Raw genomic sequence first — 8,950 nt, forward strand, 5'->3', positions numbered from 1 at the left:
TCAGATAAATGAAATTATCTTTACAAAACTTTTCTTGTCTTTCTAGCTATGGAAATTGTGTCTTCCAGAGTGGCACCAGACCATCTCTCTGATATATAAGATTATGCATTCAATGTTATCCAACCAAACATAGGTAAATACTCTTCAATTGTTCAAAATTGTGGCAAATTATTCCGCTTTTCTTCCTGTTCTGAATGGTCCTAACGAAATATTAATTTATGTTCTTGAAGTATGTTTTTGGTGGCTATGTCAAGGAAAATTTCGAGACAAACGATATTCTTGTCTTTTATTCAGGAAAACAGACATGGAGTAAGCCTATGGTGAGAGGAACCCCGCCCTCTCCCAGCGACAACCACAACTGTTCACTGTGGGAACAAATTTGTTTTTATTTGGTGGCACATATGGGAATAACCCTCTATGGGATTTGCATACACTAGACACTACTAAAAATACATGGGTGCAACATCATGTATGTGATGAAGGACCAACAGCTCATGAGGGGCACAGTGCTGCACTCATTGATCACCATATATTTATATTTGGAGGTTTTGGAAAAGCTCAAGATGAATCTCAAGAGATGAGATATATTACAACGACCTTTACATACTAGAAATTTAAATTAATTTGGACAAGGGCTGCAACCAGTGGTACACCACCGTCTCAAAGAGATAACCACACTTGCTCGTCATCGAAGAACAAAATTATAGCCTTGGGTGCAGAGGATGCATCAAACTCTTATTTGTTTGACGTCTATGTACTTGATGTAGATACACTTGTGTGGAAAGAGCTCAACAAAAATGACCAGATATTACCACCTAGATAGGCCATGCAACAGTATCCCTAGGAAACAAGTTGTTTTTATTTGGTGGATTTACTGATGATCATAATTTATTTGATGATATTTAAATCCTAAACATAGAGATGGGAGTTTGGACCAAGGTAGAAACCAAAGGTCAAGGACCTCTGCTAGATTCTCTATTGCAGAAGATTGTTTGGATTTCACCAAAGGCATTCTCATATTCATAGGAGGGTGAAATGCAAACTTAGAGGCCCTGGATGACATGTATTATTTGGATACATAAATGAAAATGGAAAATGGAAAAGATGAGAAAAAGGCAGAGAAATGTTCTTTAATGAAGTAGTTAAAAAGAAAGCATCAAGAGCACCATGTCTCTTCAAATGGCCTTGAGAAGGAGAGAGATATACTTAGGCATGATGTGAAGCCTAGAAACATCTTGTCCACAACCCCACCAACTAACAATATTCTTGTTGGTCATGACAAACCTTCTGTGTACACTTTCAAGCCCGTTGAAGAGAAGCTATTTGAATAAAAAATGACTGATGTGTTTCATTATGGATAATACACTATTGAATCACATATGGAAGGGAAGCCATTGCGTGGTTTATTGTTCTCCTATAAGCCTATTTTCTCTCATTCTGTACATGCTTATCTCACTAGGAAAAAATTGGCCTCGGAAGCAAGTTCTATGAAATCGAGTGAAAAGCAAACTGTGAAGAGAGAAGAAGATTGGAAGGCAAATTCTATTATGGATGTAGAATCTCCTGCACAAGGGACTGCAACGGAGCCACTTGCTTTGTCATTAAATCAACCTGTAGCTGCATCTAATATGTGTCAACAATACATGCAATCACTAATTGTGCACTCTCCATCTATTCCTCAACATGATGCGAGGAACTATATGCCTTTAGCTTTCTTGCATCACATGCTACAGAAGAGGGTTTTTTGGGTCATGCACCGGGCCAAGGGGGAGGGATATATGCTATTCAAAGGCTTCCTACACCAGTAAATTAGGGTAATCAGTTACCTCTAGTTCAGGGAAGTGAATACCAACGTGAGCATGGGTAACAACCTAGTTCAATAGGGTAGATCTGAAGTATGTGTATACTGTAGAGTGTAGACATCCTTGGCATCTATTGATTTATCATGTTGGTTATCTGGATAGAAATTAAGCTTGGGATTTATCCAATTAAGAGAGTGTTTTTCACACAAGCATGGAAAGAATGTAATTTTGTGGAAAGGACAAGTTCTGTAAAGTTAGAAGCCAATATATAAAAAAGTACTTAATCCTTACATTTCATTACAATATTGTTAAATTGTACTCGTGGTTGGGATCCATGCACATCAATTATCTAGATTTTTGGACCACCTTTTTAAATCCAAAAAATATTCCTATTGATTGAAATATGTATAAGGAATTTTAAACTAACCACTCGTTAAAAGTACCTACATCCTAGAGCTTAGCTAGTAAGCTTTAGAACCATAAAATTTTGCTTAGAGACTCAACATTGAGTTGAGTACATCAAAATAAAATCAGAGCTCATCGAAATTAAATAAGCTTTCACAGTTTGTCATGTCATTTAACGCAACAACAAGAATCATGTCCGCATTGTACAAAACGACATATTTGTCTTCTGGAAGCGGTCCTATCCTTTTGCAACTATCTCAATATCAGTGATAATGGGTTCCGACATATCCTTTCCCTCATCTAGCTCAGAAGGTGGTAAACCTCGGAGATGGCCAGTGCCAACCGATGGAATTTTTCATTCTTGGGGGTAGGCAGAGGCATACAGTTATGGCACTGAATGGCCATGCCTTTTGGATTAACTTTTTATCAAGAAAACAACTACGCTTGAAACAAGTGATTTTTTTTTCTTTTTGTTTGAAGATGGATGAGCAGTGCCAGCTTTGTATTGAGAAGCATTAAGTTGCAGAGTACTGGAAGGGATCCAATTTGGAAGAACTTATCTCCTTCTCAAATAAACTAATGCGGATGAAAACTTACCATCAACATTTCATAGTAGAACTGTATCCACTCGTGCAGGGTAGTCTCTTTGGTGGTTTAAACTTTGTCTTCCACCTCAGTTCTGTAAGGAAATCCCATGTGTTGGTACTCTTCCCATCCAAATCCGCAGTTGTTCTCACAACGATACCGAGAAGAGCCTCATGTTGTGTGAGTTGATCATGTTCCATGATAACGACAACGAATATATTTGGCACATAATAACCCTCATCGCTAACCAAGTTAGCTGGTAAGATTTTGAAAGGATGGGTGAGGCCATTCGAGAACGAATGGCAACTGATTAATACCTATTTTAATCAATCTATGGCAGAAATTATTTATATCGTCTAGCATCAAAATCAATGGCTCACAACTTCATAGGTGGCATGGGAGTGGAGTTCTCCTCAGGGGAAATGCCTTAGGGCGTAATTAATCAACTAATGAATCTTGATCTAACTTACAAGACTTGGATCATAGACTTTAGTTGCCGTAAAATTATAATTTTTTTTTGTAACCTTGGCAGGACTACATCTTTATCATGTCCAATATATCACCCCAATCCCAGCTAGGAATTAAACTAGTGACTTCACATCAAGTAGTGTTAACTAGTAATTATTTTGATAGTTAACAAATATCTCACAATTTCCACCTATCATATGTTTTATTGAAGAAAAAAAAAATAAAAAAATCTCTTTTTGATTTGTAGTAAACGTGTAACCATCATTTATACATAAACACATAAAATATATAAATTATATATAAATTATTTAAAAATGATTATAAGATAATTATTATTTTTAAACAATGTAATTATTTAATTTAAATACTTTTTTACACAGTCCATGGGTCTTGGATAGAAGGTGATAGGCACTTCTTAATGAATAGATGGTGATCACGATGATATATTGAACATGATGAAGATGTAGTCCCACCAAACATTGAAAAAAAATAAAAGATTTTTCTATGTAATAAAAAATATATTTATTCTTATTATTAATCATTTATGTAGTTTTTTTTTCCAAATAATTAACATTCTTTCATCCAGGGAAATTATAATATTTAACCGTGTATTTCATTACTAATTTGGTTAATACTAAATATATAACCATTATTTACTAAGTAATAAATAAATAAATTATTAATTTTATATATATATTCTTAAAAATTAGTGTTTTTTTATTAATAAATGGTTAATTTTTTTTATATATTATTATAGATTAAGTATTTTTAAAAAGTAATATTTTTAGTTTTGAATTCAATTTTTTTACTATTAAAAATTAGTATTTCTATGTTAGAGATATGTCGGTTACTTCATTGAAACCTGGTTAGTGTTCGCTGCTAGTAGAGACAACTCTAGGTATGAGGTGAAATCCCCTCAATTTTTTTAATAAATCAAGTTCATGAAAAATCATGTTATCATTACTCGATTATTGGGGCTTTGACCCTAATAGAAGGGATTAATATTTTGGATAAATGCACATTGGAAAACAAAGGGGGCATATATATGAAATTGGGTTATAAAGGATTCTTTATATCCATATTCAAGAACCAAGAAGATAAGGAAAGTATTTTTGAAGAAGGCCCATACTTCTTCAAATCTGCAAGGTTATACTACTTCTAGTCAGAAAATAATTTCAGCTTGGAGAAATAAGACTTCTCTTTAACCCTGGTATGGATTAGGCTCTACTCGTTCCTGCTTGAATACTTGGATGAAGAGACATTAACCATAATTGGAAATTTCATAGGTTCATTTATAAATACTTCAGAAGCAGCCAAACAGGGTCGCTACACAATATATGCACACACTTGCATGTACATGCACATCTCAGTTCCAATCCCAACCTCTATAAGCCTCCTTCACCAGAATTAAACCTAGCTTCAACCCTTGGACTTTGAACACATCCCATTTCGGTGCCACAAATTCCATGAACATGCGCATTTGTTCAGAGACTACCCTTTGAAAAATCTTTAGAAAGAGAAGACTAGGGGAATACTAATGTATAATGGTAAAAGAAATATCCCAACTATAGATGATCCATTTGAAAACAAAAACCCTCTATAGCCTGCTAAGACCCCATCCAAAACAAGTACACACCCCCAGACCTTCAAGAGCCAATAGAGAAAACAAGCCCAAGCAACCCAACCGATGTGAATACCTAAAAGAATCAAGAGCGAGTAGCCTTGGATGATGAGACAGATAAGGGGAAGAAGAAAAGGATTCAACCTAAACTTTTATACAACATGGCTAAGTACCTAGAAGAAGAAACAAAGTTAAAATGTATTGAAGGGTTAGAAAATGAGGCAATGGACCTCATAGAATTAGATCTTGAGGATGAAGAGGAGGTCCACCTGCAGCTAGAACAATAAGTCACCTCTCCAACCAAACTCTCAAAGGATAAACAAGGCCACCATAGATGTAGGAAAACCTCAACCACTCTATTGGAAACTTGGCTATACTAGGGGGGAGGGGGGGGGGGGGTGAATCAATATAGTGCATTCATGGATGTCAAATTCCGTTTTGAATTTTCATTTTAATATTTATCTGAACTATTAAATGACCAGTAAAACATCATATGAATAACATATTTAATATATAAGCAAAATTGAAATCATAACATAAGAGACACACAAAAGAGACATGTGGACACTACATATAAGTGGAAACCCATAAAGGGAGAAACCATGAATTTGTTGTTGTTGTGATGTAAATGCAAGCTACTACTTCCTCTATTAGATAAACTTTTGGAGACTCCAACCTCTCTTTTATTATGAAAACTATAATTTGATGGGAATCTCTTGCTCCCTCTTTTACATTAATTTTCTATAGGCTTCTACCTACAGGAGGCTCCTACCTCAATTTATTTATGAAAGATACTACTTGCTAGGAAGCTCATACTCACTTGTTATAGGTATATTTGGGCACATCACTCCTGATGATCAGATCAGTGTAAATAGGGTCTATCAAACCCTAATTCAGTTTCTACATGCCCTAGACAAGCCACCTCATTGATTTCTTTCATCCATGAGAGTTTCCTGACTTCAAACCCTGCTGAAGTGCTTCCTTGTGTCACTAGCGCACCCTTGGTCAGGGGTAAGTGCTCTGCAAAGCAGGTAGCCCAATTCAAGGTTGTGTTGCAGAGCACCTAAGCCCACTAAAGCCTATGCTGAGTGAGAATCCTAAAAATTTTCATTTGATCCTGAGTATATTCTTCCTTTTTAGAGCCTTCTAGAAGGAACCCAACTCCTATCCTATCAAGATGAGCTCGAATTAGGATAGTCTTGGATCATCTAATCCTCTATCCTCTCATCCCTTTGAACATGGAAACTAAACATTCAATTATGGAAAACCATTCAATGCCATATTAATGAAAAAACCACTTGGATTCATCTATAAATTGTCCTCCCATCATACAGCCAAGGAGCTTGGATATTATAGAGAAATACTATTGGTTTAGAGACTTGAAATAATTTTCAAAGTAAAGATATGTTGCTGGATTGATGTTGCTATTGGTCTGATGAGGGCTTGGACTACGCTAGATGAGTGACACGATATCGAACCACATTGGGTGTAACTCCTCTTATAACTCAATAAAGTTGTTTGTTACTTCCAATACTTTTGTCTATATCTATGATGAATGTATGTTAAAATGTTTTCGATTCCATTTATTTACAATAAATAAATCATATTCTTTGATTGTTGTCATCTTCTATTTATGTTGACAGGTACAAATTGAGCGAAATCAATTTGAGCGGGAGCGACAGGAGCAACTCAAAGGAGATCAAAGGAAGCAAAGGATCACAAGTAGGTTCTCTTATCTTAGCTGTTTATTGTAGGAAAATGTTAAACATCTTTACTTTAGTTGTTCTAAGTGTAACTACCCACTTAGGGAAGATATATTTATCCATAGGTATAAATTATGTATAAAAAATTGGCAACTCCAGTGGGGCACGACCATCATTCCTGGTAGTTTTCCCTTGTCTCAACTGCACCAATAGACTTTCCTTGAGTTCATTTACCTGTATTCAGTCATTTTGAAGCTTCTTTGGTCAAAATGTGTGCTTATTTGTGTGCTGATAGTGCTCTCTAGCATCAACACACTGTTGTTCTTGACACAATGCGCTACAGAGAAGCCTGAGCATAGAGACAGCACTCTACAACACATTGTCTCCCACTCAGGGCTACGCTGGTCCCTTTCAAGCCAAAAACCAATCTTTTTGCTTGATTTTTTCCAAACTGTTTCACATCATGTTTGCTGAATGGTCAATGTTTCTTTGTCCCTCAAGTCCAAATTACGATTTCTTTTCCATGCCCACTTTGGCTTTGTTTTTTCAATTTTTATTTATGTTTTCTTTATCATTGTCGAATCAATCCAAAAGTTAGCTTACATTGATTAGTCTTTACTTTTTTGAAAAAGAATTGTTGTAAAGTCTTCATTTGTTTGAAAAAGAAACTGTCGTAAAGTATTCATTTTTTTGAAAAGCATTGATTGATCATTTGTGCATTTAGTTTATTTATGTTCAACTAAAAATTAAAGGAATGAAAAGACAAACATGCATAATGCATTTAGAAGTTTGTGTGTGCTTGTAGGAATGGTATAGGGAAAGTTGCATTGGATGTGCTCTATGCTCTTTGTTTAGAGATTTTGATTGCTCTATCCCTTTTAGTTACGGTTTTCATTGTTTAAATCAAATGAAAATAATGTTTCTCATCTTAGTTGCATTCTAGGAGTTTCAGAAACATCACTTGATGAACCTGAAAGGCAAATTTTTAAACAAGATCAACTAAAATTGACCTCAATTAACCAAATGGAGCATTGTAACTTAACGCATAACATTTAGAGGTCTAATATCAAGACGTTTTTCGGCGTCGCTAAACATAGCAACTATCACTAATGGTATGTGATACATTCTGAGTGTGATACCTCATTCCATGTACGCAAGTATATCGTATCTTGTCCACGTACTTTCGGCTATATCGGGCGGTGTTATAGTATGAAAAGTATAAGGGAATTCTCTCACTATGCGGTTTTGCATTAGACAGTGCTAACACAGATTGAGATTGGGCGTCCATGTACTTTCAGGTATATTTGGGAGGACTACATTAGGTTGCTATCCATCCATAGGTAACCGATTCAGCTGCGTTTTATACTATGATACACCGAAAATAGTATTCGGGGAGATTACATACATGTATGTTAAGTCCTTCGCTCCTCCGAGGTGGTATATTACAGTTGACAATTACTTTGTAATTTGTTTCCCTAGATTACCCTCTTTTTGTTTATTTCTTTTCATAATAAAATCAATCAACAATCGTGGAAGAAACTCAACCTTTATTGCCTGAAGCTACACCTAGTTGGTGAAAGCGGTCTCGTTTAACTGAGTCCAGTACATCACAAACTTCTGGTTCTTCATTTGATTTACCAGAGTCACCTATACCAGTATGTACTATGATTCCAGTTACTCCTACTATTACTAGTTTATTTGCTACCGAAGTGGAACCTTTACAATTACCTGAGGACACTGAAAGTGAACTTAGTGAAAGAGTAACTGAAGTTGTCCATCAAGAAGTTGATCCTCAACCAGAAGTTGTTCAAGAAATTCATCCTAAACGCATTGTTCTTTTACTAGAACACATGGATCCCAAAGTTTAACAACTAGAAGTTGTTCCCATACCGGAAGACGATTGACCGGTTTATCCTTAGACATCTGTAACTGTTAGGACTTCTCCTTTACCAGAGAGTCAAACACTGGAAATTTATTACGGACCTGACAGTGAAATCCTTCCACTCGGCTTGATTGCTATTGAAGAGGAATTTGAAGAAGAAACTTCACCTAAAACTCGAACTCATTTTCGACCAGGTCTTTATCTTTATCCTTCTTTTCCTTAATTAACTTATATTACTCGTCTTGATCCTGTTTACTTCCAAACTCTCGTAGATTCATTAGGACATTTATTGGGTCATCTGACTATGGATAAAACAACATCCTAGACTCTATCATCTGTTACAACATCTATTGTCGCTACTTCTTCAATGTTTACCACAACACCTAAGTCACATATGTATGGTGGTCCATCCATTCCACTGGGTTACCAATCATTATCTGGAACTCACTCCAGTGTTTCTTCTAGTCCATGGTCTTCACCCATG

The 8,950-nt window shown here is 35.7% G+C and overlaps 1 pseudogene; it reads left to right on the forward strand.

Moving 5' to 3' along the window:
* The first annotated feature begins 218 nt into the window (after positions 1-218).
* Positions 219-1,867, forward strand: LOC149261490 (uncharacterized; annotated as a pseudogene).
* The last annotated feature ends 7,083 nt before the right edge of the window (positions 1,868-8,950 follow it).

The sequence above is a fragment of the Pinus tabuliformis genome, chromosome 6 (assembly GCF_031772625.1).
Source record: "Pinus tabuliformis cultivar Carrire ecotype Pingquan chromosome 6, CPIR1, whole genome shotgun sequence".
Lineage (NCBI taxonomy): Eukaryota > Viridiplantae > Streptophyta > Pinopsida > Pinales > Pinaceae > Pinus > Pinus tabuliformis.